The sequence below is a fragment of the Carlito syrichta genome, unplaced genomic scaffold (genome assembly GCF_000164805.1).
Source record: "Carlito syrichta isolate Samal-C Ts95f unplaced genomic scaffold, Tarsius_syrichta-2.0.1 Scaffold301848, whole genome shotgun sequence".
NCBI lineage: Eukaryota > Metazoa > Chordata > Mammalia > Primates > Tarsiidae > Carlito > Carlito syrichta.
This window is the reverse complement of record NW_007245944.1, coordinates 147,274-161,411: the sequence shown is the minus strand read 5'-3', so window position 1 is coordinate 161,411 and position 14,138 is coordinate 147,274. Positions and strand designations below refer to the sequence as shown.

The 14,138-nt window shown below is 41.8% G+C and overlaps 1 pseudogene; it reads left to right on the top strand.

Moving 5' to 3' along the window:
- The first annotated feature begins 6,155 nt into the window (after window positions 1-6,155).
- On the top strand, window positions 6,156-10,345 carry LOC110595421 (annotated as a pseudogene).
- The last annotated feature ends 3,793 nt before the right edge of the window (window positions 10,346-14,138 follow it).

The following is a 14,138-nucleotide window of genomic DNA, read 5'->3' as shown; positions in this document are numbered from 1 at the left end:
CCCCTTTTCCAGTTTTTTTTTTTCATTTTCTATCATTTCTTCCATCAATAATCCTATTATGGTACCTAACACCTTCAAAGGGATTAATATTGTGCCTTTCTACAAATTAAAATACAATATTATATTTGCATTCTGCAATAATTTTAGGAAATAGATACTACAGTCATCTCCATCTTACAGATGAGAGAATAAGTCATCCAGAGTAAGGTCATCCATAGCTGAAGAGTGGGATTTGGACCTTGGGTGTCTGGCTTAGCAAAAACATGGAGCCAACCATACTGTCCATTGAAAGTAGACTGGATAAAGAAAATGTGGTACATATACACAATGGAATATCATGCAGTCATAAATAAGGACAAAGTCAAGGACTTTGCAGCAAACTGAATGGAGCTGGAGACAATCATACTTAGTGATCTACCACAGAAACAACTGAATACTGCATGTTATCACTCTTAAGTGGAGCCTGAACATTTACCACAATAGCACAAGGGAGGAATCGGCAGTTGCAGGACACTGCCAGGGAAATGGGGACACATAACAGCACAAAGGGTACCTGGTCATAAACCAGAGGAAGTGAGGACCAGCTGGAGGCCCAAACTTCGCCTGCAAGTAGATTACTTATGTACCTACGCCTGACTTGTGCCCTACATCTTTATAATAAAATAAGGTAGCCGGGCTCAGTGGCTCAGCCTGTAATCCTGCGCCTTTGGGAGGCTGAGGTGAGTGGATTGCCTGAGCCTGCGGGTTCGAGACCTGCCTGGGCAACTTGGCGAGACCTCATCTCTACAATAAATAAAAAAATTAGCCAGGCGTGGTAGTGCGCGCCTGTAGTTCCAGCTACTTGGAAGGCTGAGGCAGAAGTATCACCGGAGCCCAGCAGGTCGAGGCTGCGGTGGTCGGGAGCGGCCACTGCACTCCAGTCTGGGCGACAGAGTGAGACTCCACCTCAAAAAAAATAAAAATAAAATAAAATAAGGTTAAAAAAAAGCGAAAAGCCTGAATGGAGTCACACTCCAGGGAACTAGAAATCTATTATATATTTCCTGGGTTCTTAAACCCAACTGTATTTCCTGGCTTCCAAGGGACAAATTGTCAGAAGGCGTGAAGATCTGAATAAGTCAAGATGGAAAAGTTTAAGCCACAGAGCAAAAGGCAGGAAGAAAGAAACCTATGGGTTTCTCTCACGCTGGAGCCCGTTTCAAAATGAGCACCTTATTTGGATCCACCTCTCCCTTCTTATTCAACAAGAGCCAACCTCGGGTCACTTCTTTGTCAACCGTGAGGTCTCTCCAGAGCTCCAGCCCTGAGGTTTCATCCTTTGTTTCCTCCAGTAAATCTCTGGTCTCCTGGCTCAGGACTCATGTCTGGAGTACTGGCTGCAAGAAAAGAGTAGGAGTCAGTGAGTAAAAAAGGGGAATGGGTTTCTGCTGCATGATGTGGGCGGCTGAGAGCCTTAACTTGAAACATCAGGAGGTCTTGCCAGGGAAGGGGGTTGTTTCAACTTAGGGGGATATCAAACAGAGTGTGTGTGAGGGGGAGGGGAGTTAACAAAGTCTAGAGTGAGCCTCAGCATCCAGTAACCCTCGAGATAGCCTGGCTTCCTTGAAGATAAAGGAAGGATGTGTGGTCAGGAAGCAATCACACAAGCATAATAGTGGGTTAGGGAGGAAGTTTGTTCTGAGTGCCAGCCAGAAGGTCACACACTAAACTGTCAGAGACACTGAGAGAAGAGAGAGGGAATGAATAAGATGGTTTGGGAAGGCAGGTAGCAGGAAACGTGTCTCTCCAGCACTTGCATTAAGTCCTTTAGTCCACCAATAGCTGTTTATGTGCAAGGTATGGTGTTACTGTTGGGAGTTCAGGACAAGCCAACATTGTCCTATCCCACAATTCCCTTTATCCCCTGGATATTTAAGTGCTACTGTATGATTGGAACTTTCCCCTAACCTGTTCATTCTTCCCTGAGGAAATGCTTTCTGGACAAATAGGCAAATAAAGTGTGATCATTGGAGTGAGCTGGGAAAGTATAAAACAGAACAAATGAATACTATTTCTCAGCCTGAATATCTTCATTATTTTCAGATTCTATATTTGCAAATGTGTCTACCAAAAATTAATTTGTAACCCCTCAAATTAATACCCCTGGTGCTTTTGTTCATTCACGATTGTGCACAGAGCTGTAACAAATTGGAGTCCACTGCTGCACACATTCCCTGAGATAGAACAAAGTTAGGATCTAACTATAAACTGTCCTTTCCATTGTATATTTAGCAGCACATTTTTTGCTGGTGATTTTGTCGCTGTTTTGTTGTTTTTTTTTTTTTTTACTGTTGATTTTGCTGTTTAAATAGCCCCCCACACATGAGGCTGAAGTCTTGTTTAGTGTTCCTAAGCAAAAGATAGCTATGACAGTCTCTACAGAGAAAATGTATGTCTTAGATAAACTTTGATCAGACACGAGTTATAGCACTGTTGGCTGTGATTTCCGTGTTAATGAGCCAGCAATATATATCAAATAAGTTGTCTTTTTAACAGAAACATAGGTAAAACAAGATCATGTACGGACTGTTTGATGAAAATGTTGTGATCACAGGAATTTAACCCTATGTTACCTCAAAGGGCTGTGGTTCAGTATTTGCTAATTCAGTGTTTCTGGCAACTATATAGAATGTAACCACCACAAATAATGAAAAGTGACTGTTGATTTCATTTCAGATATAATTTCAAGTCTAATGCATGTCTAATCATCACAGGGACATAAGTTTATGTGGTTTTACTGTTAATTATGTAATTTCTGACATATGAGTTCAACACCTATGAGATAGACACATCAAATATTATTATCTCTGTTTCCTGTGTGAGAAAAAAGGGTAATTAAGTTGGCCTAAATTGCTGGCACCTAGGAAAATACTGGGACTTGAGTCGTGAAATACAGCTCACTCTTCTTTCCCCTGATGGAGCTGGCTCATCGGCACAGACACAGCTGTATCCATCCTGAATCTCAAGTACATCTACCTTGGATCACTTAAGAAGTATTATTATAGGCATTTCAGAATGTAACAAGTACCATTTTCCTGATTTTCTCTTGTCTTAGCGCTAAAGATCAGGTAGGTAGAAAATCCACTTTAGGCCTGGATTTATTACCACCCTTTCTTCCAATTCCCAGTTACAACTGGGAATTATAACCAACTGATTATCACATGCTACTTCAGATCTCTCTTTGAAATAGGGTAAATCTCTCTGAACGAGGTTGTAGTGGGTCAAATTGTGCCCTCCTCCCTCAAAGATGCCCAAATCCTAACCCTGGATACCTATGAATGTGACCTTATTTGGACAAAGATGCTTTGAAGATATAATTAAATTAAGATTCTAGAGATCAGATCATCTTGGATTAACTGGGTAAGTCCTTCGTCCAATAAGTGTTCTTTTTCTTTTTAATTTTTTATTTTAAAGATGTGGGTACAATTCAGGGTTAAGTATACAAATGTTCGTTATGCAGGTACACTTGTTGATGAGGTGTGCCCCCTCAAGTGTTCTTATAAGTAAAAAAGAAACACAGAGGAGAACCCAGAAAGGAAAGCCATGTGGAGATGGAAGCAGATACAAGACTGATATGTCTACAAGCCAAGGCATGCCAGGGATTGCAGGCAGCCACAGAAGCTAGAAGAGAGGCATGGAACACGTTACTCCTCAAAGCCTCCCGAAGGAGCCAACTCTGCTGACATCTTTATTTCAGACTTCTGGACTTCATATTTCTGCTGTAAGAGAATAGATTTCTGTTGTTTTAAGTCATCTAGTTTGTGGTGATGTGTTGCAAACTCGGTGTCTTAAAACAATAGAAATGTATTTCCACGCAGTCCCAAGTGGGCAGAAATCTGGACTCTGAAATCAAGATACGGACAGAACTGTGCTTCCTCCAGAAGCTCTTAGAAAGAAGAGCTTCTTGCCTCTTCTGATTTCTGGTATCTGCCTGATCTCCTTGACTTGTAGCCATGCCATTCCAATCTCTGCCTTTGTGGTCATATTGCCTTTCTTCTCTTCTGTCTCTATGAAATCTTTCTTTGCCTCTTTCATAAGGACAGTCAGGACCCACTCAGATAATCCAGCATCATCTCCTATTTTCAAGATTCTTCATTTAATCACATGTGAAAGTCCCAGCCATAAAAAGCTCTGGGGATTTGGACGTCGACATATCTTTGGGGGCCGTTGTTTAGTTTACCACATGCACCATGATGAGGATGATGTGGAAAAATAAACAGTCAACATTTAGGAATCAGAAACTGTTTTGATTTCATTTCTATTGCTTAAGCTTGCTCTTTTAATTCATTTATTATAAAGCCAATCTCTTACAAATGGAAATGACGATACAAAATTTCCACAGGAGATCGCAAAATCTAATGGGAAGAGTAATAAACAAAGTATTTGGGTTTTGATTGTCGCTTCATTCATGGATGATAAGAGGCTTCAGGGTAAAATTTTCTTCTTTTCCTCACTTTCCTCTTCAACCATTAGTGGCATATTTGTTTCTCATCTTCATTTCATTCTTGGAATGAAAAATACTAGGCAAATTGAAGTTGTTTATTATTAGCAATAACACTTTGATAGTCTGAATGTTTGTTTTTCTCCTCAAACTTCATATGTTGAAGCCTAATTTTCAATGTGATAATATTAAGAGGTGGGACATTTGGGGAAATGTTCATTAAGGTTTGAGAGCAGAGCCCTCATGAACAGGATTGGTGCCCTTATAAAAGAGACCCCCAAGGAGTTTTTTCCAACACATGGGGATACAGGTAGTACCTTCTACCTGTATCCCCATGTGAGCAACAGACCTTCACCAGACACTGAATCTGCTCATGCCTTGATCTTCAACTTCCTAGTCTCTGAAACTGTGGGAAATAAATTTCTATTGCTTGTAAGCTACCCAGTCTATGGTGTTTTGTTATGGCAGGCAGAATAGATAAGATGAACATGATACTATGCTTATATGCCTATCTAGCTAATTTTTCAAAGTCCTTTTTAGAAGAAGGACAAGATGCCAATGAGATAGGTTTAGGGATATGAGAAGATTCCCTGGGATCTAGTAGCAAATACTCTCACCCAAGTAACAGATGCAGCAGAGGTGGGGGATCAGGGGTTTCCCACTGACCTACCCGCTAGTGAATCTGAATAACCAGAGGCAGCCAAGCCATCCAAATGGTCCCTTGGCTATTAACAACTCATATTACTCACTTTCCTTTGGGCAACAGCAGGAAGGGATGTTCTCATGACACAGCAGCAAGCCCCGTGGCCCAGCACAAAAGCAATATGACTGCAACTACTAAGTGAGGAATCTCAAAGCTCAAATAAATGGTGTCAGCTGTAAGGATTTTGCTACTTGATATATATGTTGGAGTGAACTAAAATGTTAGAAATGTGTTTGGTTGAATCCAAACCAGCCACTCGAAACTGAAAATACATGCATGTGGTCAATTTCCTCTCTCATTGCCCGCCTCTTCCTCCCCATCTCTTCTCTCCACCTGTCTCCTCCCCCCACCTCCCCCTTCAACCTCAGCTGCTTTGGAGAAAGATAATTAGAGACGAGCGTGAGATCTCCCTGCCCACAAGCAGGACGAAGGGCCATACACACCTGGTGCCTATGCTGGGAAACTTCAGAGAAAGAAAGGCTCAAACTGTGGCTCTGTTGGATCCAGGCACTCAAGTCAGCATCTTCCCCAGACCTGTAGGAGGAAAAGATGCTGGGCTCAGAGCGGCCACAGGCACTAAGGACTAAAGAGTGGAGCGGAGGCAGTGTGCCTAGGGACAGGAAGGGGGTCTCTGGGCCTGGGTGTTCACTAGACACTGAGAGGTGCATGGAGAGGAACTGGGACTGATAACATGACTTCTGACCCTGGAACAAGGAACTAAACCAGAGACTAACAACTGTGTTATTCTGTTCTGTTCTTTCTCTGCCATTCAGAACTTCCCTGGGCTCCTGGACAGGAGACATCGTTGTAGACCCTGATTTTCATTGTGTTCCTATAGGGAGAAAAGCAACCGAATTCAAGTGATGGAGTTTAGGTATGATGTGCAGTGGAGAAGAAAAGCTAAAGTAAACTTGCAGACAGGGCTTGTTAGGTGTATTAGAGGTACGTACAGTTATTTTGGAATGATGTGTTATGTCAGAAGGGGTCACCTTGCTCAACAACTGCTTCATGTGGGACTTGTAGGTCATACCTTTAGCCCATTTCCCTGTCCCCTCTGGGTAGTTCAGCAAACACCATACGGAATCTCAAAAGGAAAACAAGAAATCCCTGCTTTGCTAAAAGACAGAAAGAAAGCAGGGTTCAGGGAGGTCATTTCCTGGTAAAACATTGCCACCTGCTGGAAGCAGCCACCAAGTACGCTCCTAAACAAAGGCAGCCATTGATTGCTGTTGTACTCTTGTGGAAACTGACCACTGGACCCAAGGAGGCCTCTTCTATCTGGCATTTCTTTCTTGGGATGGTTCGACTGAGACTCATTTACTAGCAAAAAATGATCTAGAAAGGCATTGGTAGTTAAATGCCAATGATATATTCAAAAGTTCAGCCAGTCTGGTCTTGGCATCATTGGTTTTTACAAGAAAGTGTCAGCTACCTGTCTGGAGAAACTTTTACCTCTTACTTTGTCACCTTTTGCTATTTTATTACAGAGAGAGCTTACCCTATCTTATGATACAGAGTGAAATCAGATCATCTTAATCCAGCCATGGCTATGCAGAATGTTGAGGCTTTGTTTACTTCTGGTTGGCTCCTCTTCCAGGTTGCAGCCTCCAGGGGTCGAAACAGAGGCTTTGGGATGTTTACTGGTGTCCCCCATCTCCTGCCTTAGCAAATTCAGAACTCTAACTTTTATCTCATTAGCACTGTAAGTCATAAGGGAATTCTGGCCTACTTTTCACCGGCTTACCCAAATGTGCACAGGGCGTGAAAATTAGTGCCGTAAACACACACACACACAAGCTCTAAAAGACACAGGAATGATGGTCCCTTGTCATGTATGAATTTAGTTCATCAGTCTGACCCCCCCAGAATCTACTAAGGCCTGGAGAATGACACTTAACTACCACAAAGTCAACCAATTGGTAGGCCCAACTACAGCCACAGTACCAGGTGTGTTGCTAGAACAAATTAACAATGACTTGGGTACATGGAATGTGACCACTGAATGAATGAATGCATTATTTCCTGTTGCTGTCAAGCAAGGAGATCATAAATAGCTTGCTCACATGGGACAGACAACAGTATGTTGTCAACCATCTATGTATATGACAACTATATATGTTTAGTTTTGACCTAGGACTATGTTAAGTATGATTCTCCTTTAATCACAATATTCACAGAAAAGGTCTGGACTATTTGGAATTCCTTTAGTCACATCTGTCCACTCTATCAATAATATCATGATAATTAGGCAAGAAGTGATGAACACATCGGAGGCATTGATATACATGAATTTGGGATGATGGAAAACAAACCCCATGAAGAATCAGAGGCCCACTAAATCAGGGACATGTCAGGACAGTTCATCCAAATTTAAAAAAAAAATCTGAAGCTTGCATACCCCACTAGGAAGAGGGAAGCACTCTGCCTGATAAGCCTCTTTAGATTCTGAAAGGAACATTTTCTCTATGTGGGTATGCTGTTTCAGCCCATTTATTGGAGGACACTATAGATTGCCAGCTTCAAGTGGGGCCTGCAATGGGAAAAGGTCTGCAAAAGATACAAGCTATCGCGAAAACAGTAGTGCTACTCGGACCACACAGTGTGGCTGATCCTGTGGTATCAGAAGTATCAGATGTGGGGGAAGATAGCATGTAGAGTTTATGGCAAGTCCAAAAACGAAAATCAAAATGAAAATTCCTAGGGTTCTGGAGCAAGGCCATGACTTTTGAATAACAATTCCCAGTGTGCCAGTGGGTCCCGGTATGGACAACTTAACCATGAGACGTTGACTATGCAGCCAGGGCTGCCCATTTTGTAGTGAGTTCTATCAGATTTACCAAGGCATCATGTCAGATGTGGCCAAAAAACAATCTCTCGTAAGGTGGAGGTGGAACATCTAATACTGAGCACGAGCAGGACAGGAGATCACAAGTGAGCCGCATAAGGAATGTGGGAAGCAGTTCCCCAGAGACATCCACATCCTAGTCCCTGGAACTTGTAAATATGCTAGGTTATATGGAAAAGGGGAATTAAAGTTACAGATAGAATTAAGACTGCTAATCAGTTGACCTTAAGATAGGGAGGTTATCTTGGATATCTTGGCGGGCCCAGTGTAATCACAACGGTCCTTGAACATAAGAAAAGAGAGAATCAGCGATGCAGAGGAAGATGTGACTATGGAAGAAAGACACAGAGAAATGCAACATTACTGGTTTTGAAGATGGAAAAAGAGGCCAAGAACTAAGAAACATCAATGGCCTCAAGGAGCTGGAAAAGGCAAGAAAATAGATTCTTTCCTAGAGCCTTCAGAAGGGATCTCCTGATGATACCTCGATTTTTAGCCCAGTGAGACCCATGTTAGACTTCTGACCTATGTAGGCCACACCTGGACCTGGGAAACAAAGGATGGAGGTGGGAGGGGCTCTGCTTAACTCCAATGACACACTTGGGGGATTTGTGCTTCCTGCCTCTCCGTGCTTCTCCCACCTCCATTTCAGGACCCTCTAGGATGAAAGGTTCTGATTCCCTAGGGAAGAATACTTCTGCCAGGAGATACAGAGAGAGTCCCACTGAACTCTTGAGATCTCTAAGCTGCAGCTTCTGCCTGTCACTTCACTGACTTTGCATCCGGGAGCCAGCGGACAAGGAGTCACCCTCTGGATTCAGATCATCAACCAACCCAGTTTATCAGGAGGAAGTAGGGCTGGTTGTCCCAGTGAGGGGGAGGAGGAATGCAATTGCCATCCAAGTGATTCATTTGAGACCCTTATTGTCCAAATTTGGTAGTGAATGGACAATTGCATCAACCCTGGTCTGAGAAGAGCATGACAGCCAAGGTCTCAGGCCCCTCAGAAATGAAAATCTGCGACATGCCACCAGATAAGACTCCAAGACTAGGAGGAGTATTAACTGAAGGTAAGGGTAATCTTGAATGGATAGCATAGAAGGAAAACAATAAGAATCAGTTGTATCCTCAAAATCAACTGCAGCTGTGAATCATCCTACTAGTTATCCTCTTCTAAGTTTCACCCCAGAAACAGAAGAATCTCATTGGTCCTTGGAGGAGTTGTTCTCCAATCATACAGAAAGAAGTGTAGCCAGGCTGCAAAAAGGGTGGATTGTGAAGGACATGGTGATATGCCGTCAGATTCCCCTTCAGGAAAGAAACTTCAGCCCTTTCAGAGATTGTCTTAGCTGCTCTAGGTCACATCTGTCCTATGACTGAATGAAGAAGAGTGGAAAAGGACATGTTTATTTGAGCCAATGTGGGGAATTAATGATTGACCATTCAGCCCCAGAGGTCCCTGTGAAGGGCAAGGTAGATGATTGACCAAGACAGTGGCAGACTCAAGCTCAGGAGTTCCCCAAGACCACCCTCTGACTCAATAACATGCTGAAAGATTCACAGAACTCAGAAAACTGTTAAAATGGAAAACAAATTAAATCATCAAAGTGGGATTTATTCCAGGGAGGGAGGTTGATTTAATATTTTTAAAAAATCTACTGATGTAACCTATCACATCAACAGGCTGAAGAAGAAAAATCATGTGATCATATCAATAGATGCACAAAAAGCATATGACAAAATTTATAAAAACTCTCAGCAAACTAGGAATAGAGAGGTACTTTCTCAAGCTGATAAAGAACATCAAAAAAATCTTACAACTAGCATGATACTTAGTAAGAAACTAGATGCACTTTTCTATGATCAGAAACCAGGCAAGGAAACCCACTCTTGGGTGCAGCAGGGCGGCCGCAGGCAGAGTCTACAAGATCCTGGCTGGAGGTAAAGACGGAAACAGCAATGGAAAGGCCAAGGCTAAGGCAGTGTCTCACTTGCAGAGAGCTGGGCTACCGTTTCCCGTGGGCCGCATCCACAGACACTTGACGACTGGTACCACAAGCCATGGAAGGGTGGGTGCCACTGCTGCCATGTATAGTGCCACGATTCGGGAGTACCTCACTGCTGAGGTGCTGGAGCTGGTAGCTAATCCTTCCAAGGATCTCAAAGTAAAGCTATCACCCTGCTTCACTTGCAGTTTGCAATCCATGGTGAGGAAGAGTTGAATTCTCTCATCAGGGCTATCACAGCTGGGGGTGGTATGATTCCTCACATCCACAAATCTCTGATTGGAAAGAAGGGACAGCAGATAACTCCTTAAGGGGTTAATTTAACCAACTGTCTTCCTCCCCGTCATTGTAACTGAGAAGAAACAATGGGGATATGTGGAATTTTTAACAGTTAAATGGAAAAGCATAGATGATTACTTGCAGACATGATAAAAGAAGCACTTGTATGTTCTTAGACTCGAAGTTTGATGAAAGTACCTTTTTTTTTGAGTTGGAGTCTCACTCTGTCGCCCAGACTGGAGTGCAGTGGCCGCTCCCGGCCACCGCAGCCTCAACCTGCTGGGCTCCGGCGATCCTTCCACCTCAGCCTTCCAAGTTGCTGGAACTACAGGCATGCACTATCATATCACACCCGGCTAATTTTTTGAATGATTGTAGAGACGAGGTCTTGCTAAGTTGCCCAGGTGGGTCTCGAACCCGTGGGCTCAGGCAATCCACTCACCTCAGCCTCCCAAAGCACGGAATTACAGGCTGAGCCACCGAGCCCAGCTTAAAAGTACCTTTTCATGTGGTGCCAGTTGTGTGTTGATTGACTAGGCTTCTCCCATGTGTTTTATACAAAAATGGAGTTGATAAATAATTTTTTACAAAATTAAAAGAAAAAGAAGTCCACTCTCACCATTTCTATTTAATATAGTACTGGCAGTCATAGCTAATGCAATAAAACAAGAAAATAAATAAAAGCTATATAGATTGGGAGGGAATAAATAAAATTGCCTTTATTTGCAGAGGACATAATTGTCAATGCACTATGTAGAAAATCCCAAAGAATCAACAATGATGAAAAACTCTTGGAACTAATAAGTGATTATCTTAGTTCATTCCTGCTTGCCATAACAAAACAAACAAACAAACAAACAAAAAACATAGACTGGTAATTTATAAATAACAGAAATTCATTTCTCACAGTTCTGGAGGCTAAGAAGTCCAATATGAAGACACGGGTGGATTCAGTGGCTGGTGAAGTCTTGTTCTCTACTCCTCAGATGGCACTTGTTCCTGTGTCTTCATATGGTGAAAGGCAAAAGAGCAAGAAGGACCCAGCTAGTTTCCTCTAGACCTTTTATAAGGTCACAAGTCACATTCCTGAGGGTGGAACCCTCATGACTTCATCACCTCCTAAAGGCTCCACCTCATGTTATCTTTTATTTTAAAGATGTGGGCTACAATTCAGGATGAGGTATACAAGTGGCCATTGTACAGATAAAGTTTGGGCCTCCCTTTTGTCCCCATTTTGCCTAGTTTGAGATCAGGTACCCATATTGATGTTGTGTCTCCCAGCTGTATCTCTTGATACTGTTACATTAAGTCTTAGGTTGCAGCATATGAATTTTGGGGTACATATATGTTCAAACCATAGTAGTGATTATAGCGAGGTTGCCAGATACACAGTAAATATACAAAAGTAAATTACTTTTTATATGCCATCAATGAATAACTAGAATTTGAGATTAAAAACAATACCATTTGCTTTAATAACCCCATCATTCCAACCAAAATAATTTGCTGAGATTTTTATTAGGAGTGTGTTAAATCTATAGGTCAAGTTGGAAAGACTGTCAATGTTACAATATTGGATCTGTCTATAAATACACATGGAATATCTCTCCATTTATTTATGTATTCTTTGATTTCATATAGTTTTCCTCATATAGAGTTTGTACTTATTTTTTATATTTATGTCCCAGCTATCCCGTCCCAGTGGAGTACTATGGCTAGTGCTCTTTCTCCTAGCCAAGATGTATGACAATATGCATGGAGTATTACCAACCAGGGAAGCTCACTTGAGCTTTGGTGCCAAGTTTTTACTAGACATGGATGACCTAATCTGCCGATCCTCCAGAAATGGTACTGTTAATGTGCATTCCAAGTCTCTCACCATAACTATTAAATAAAGTGGGCTTCAGGTCAGAGAAAATTACCAGAGACAAAGGGAGATATAATGTAATAATAAAAGGATCAATTCACCCAGATGACATGGCAACAGAGTGACATAATATGTGAAGCAAAATCTGATATAACTAAAAGAAGATAGGTAAATCCACAACTATAGCTAGAGAATCCAAAACCCCTCTTTCAACAATTCACAGAACAACTGTACAGAAAATCAGCCTGGGTATAGAACAAAGCAACATCCTAAACCAACAAGATCTAATGAACATTTATAGAACACTCTATCCAACCACAATAGTGTACACATTCCTTTCAAACATCCACAGAGCATGTACAAAGATGGATTATCTCTTGAAACATAGAGAAAACCTCAGCAAATGTGAATGAGTCAAAATCATACCAAGTATGTTCTCAGGTCACAATAAAATCAAACTGGACATCAGTAACAGAAAATGAACAGGAAAGTCTTCAAATAGTTGGAAAAAAAGCAACACATTCCTAAATAATGCATAGCTCAGAGAGGAAGTCTCAAGGGAAATTTAAAAATACACTGAACGAAATAAAGGTGAAAATAAAACATATCAAAATTTGTGAAACACAGCTAAAGAAGTGCTAAGAGGGAAATTTACAACATTAATGCTTACATTAAAAAGAGAAAAAGACTCAAATAAATGTTCTAATCTTTTACTACAATAACAGGTAACAAAACAGGTAGGAGAAGGAAGGAAATAGTAAAGATAAGAGCAGAAATCAACAAAAAACTGGTTCTTTGAGAAAAAGAATCAATAAAATTGATAGACCTCTAGCAAAACTAGCAGAAAGGAAAAGAGGTGGAGAGAAGAAGGGAGGGAGAGAGGGAGGACGAGAGAGGAGGCAAGAGGGAAGGGAGAAAGAGAAAAATTACCAATATCAACATAAAAAATGAAGCAGAGAGATCACAACAGACCTTGAAGACATCCAAAGTATAATAAGGAAGCCAGGCTCTGTGGCTCAGCCTGTAATCCCGCGTTTTGGGAGGCTGAGGTGAGTGAATTGCCTGAGCCCGCGGGTTCGAGACACGACTGGGCAACTTGGCGAGACCTCATCTCTACAATAAAAACAAAAAAATTAGCCGGGCATGGTAGCGCACACCTGTAGTTCCAGCTATTTGGAAGGCTGAGGCAGAACGATCCCTGGAGCCCAGCAGGTCGAGGCTGCAATGGTCGGGAGCGGCCACTGCACTCCAGTCTGGGTGACAGAATGAGACTCCAACTCAAAAAAAAAAAAAAAATTATAATAAGGGAATATTATAAACAACTCTACCATAAACTTGATAAAATTGACCAATTCCTTAAAAGGTACAAACTACTACAACTCATCTAATTTGAAAAAGATAATTTGAATAATCCTATAACTATTAAGGAAATCTTAGTTTTTAATTAAAAATCTCCTGGCCAGGCTCAGTGGCTCAACCTGTAATACCAGCACTTTGAGATGCCGAGGTGAGTGGATTGCCCAAGCCCATGGGTTCGAGACCAGCCCAGGCAACTTGGCAAGACCTCATCTCTAAAATAAAAAAATCAAAAATTAGCCGGCCGTGGTAGCGCGCGCCTGTAGTTCCAGCTACTTGGAAGGCTGAGGCAGAAGGATCGGCAGAGTCCAGCAGGTTGATGCTGGGTTGACCGTGAGTATGCCCCTGCACTCCAGCCTGGGCAATAGAGTGAGACTCCAACTCAAAAAAAAAAAAAAAATGCTGAAAAAGAAATCTCCAGGCCCATAAGCTTTTATTTTAGTTCTGCAATTGTGATTTTATGGAACGTTCCCATTGAGTAACATGGAAGAAAGGGGTTCATGAGATCACTCTGCCTTATTTCTTATAACTGAATGTGAATTTATAATTTTTTTTTTTGAGTTGGAGTCTCACTCTGTTGCCCAGACTGGAGTGCAGTGGCC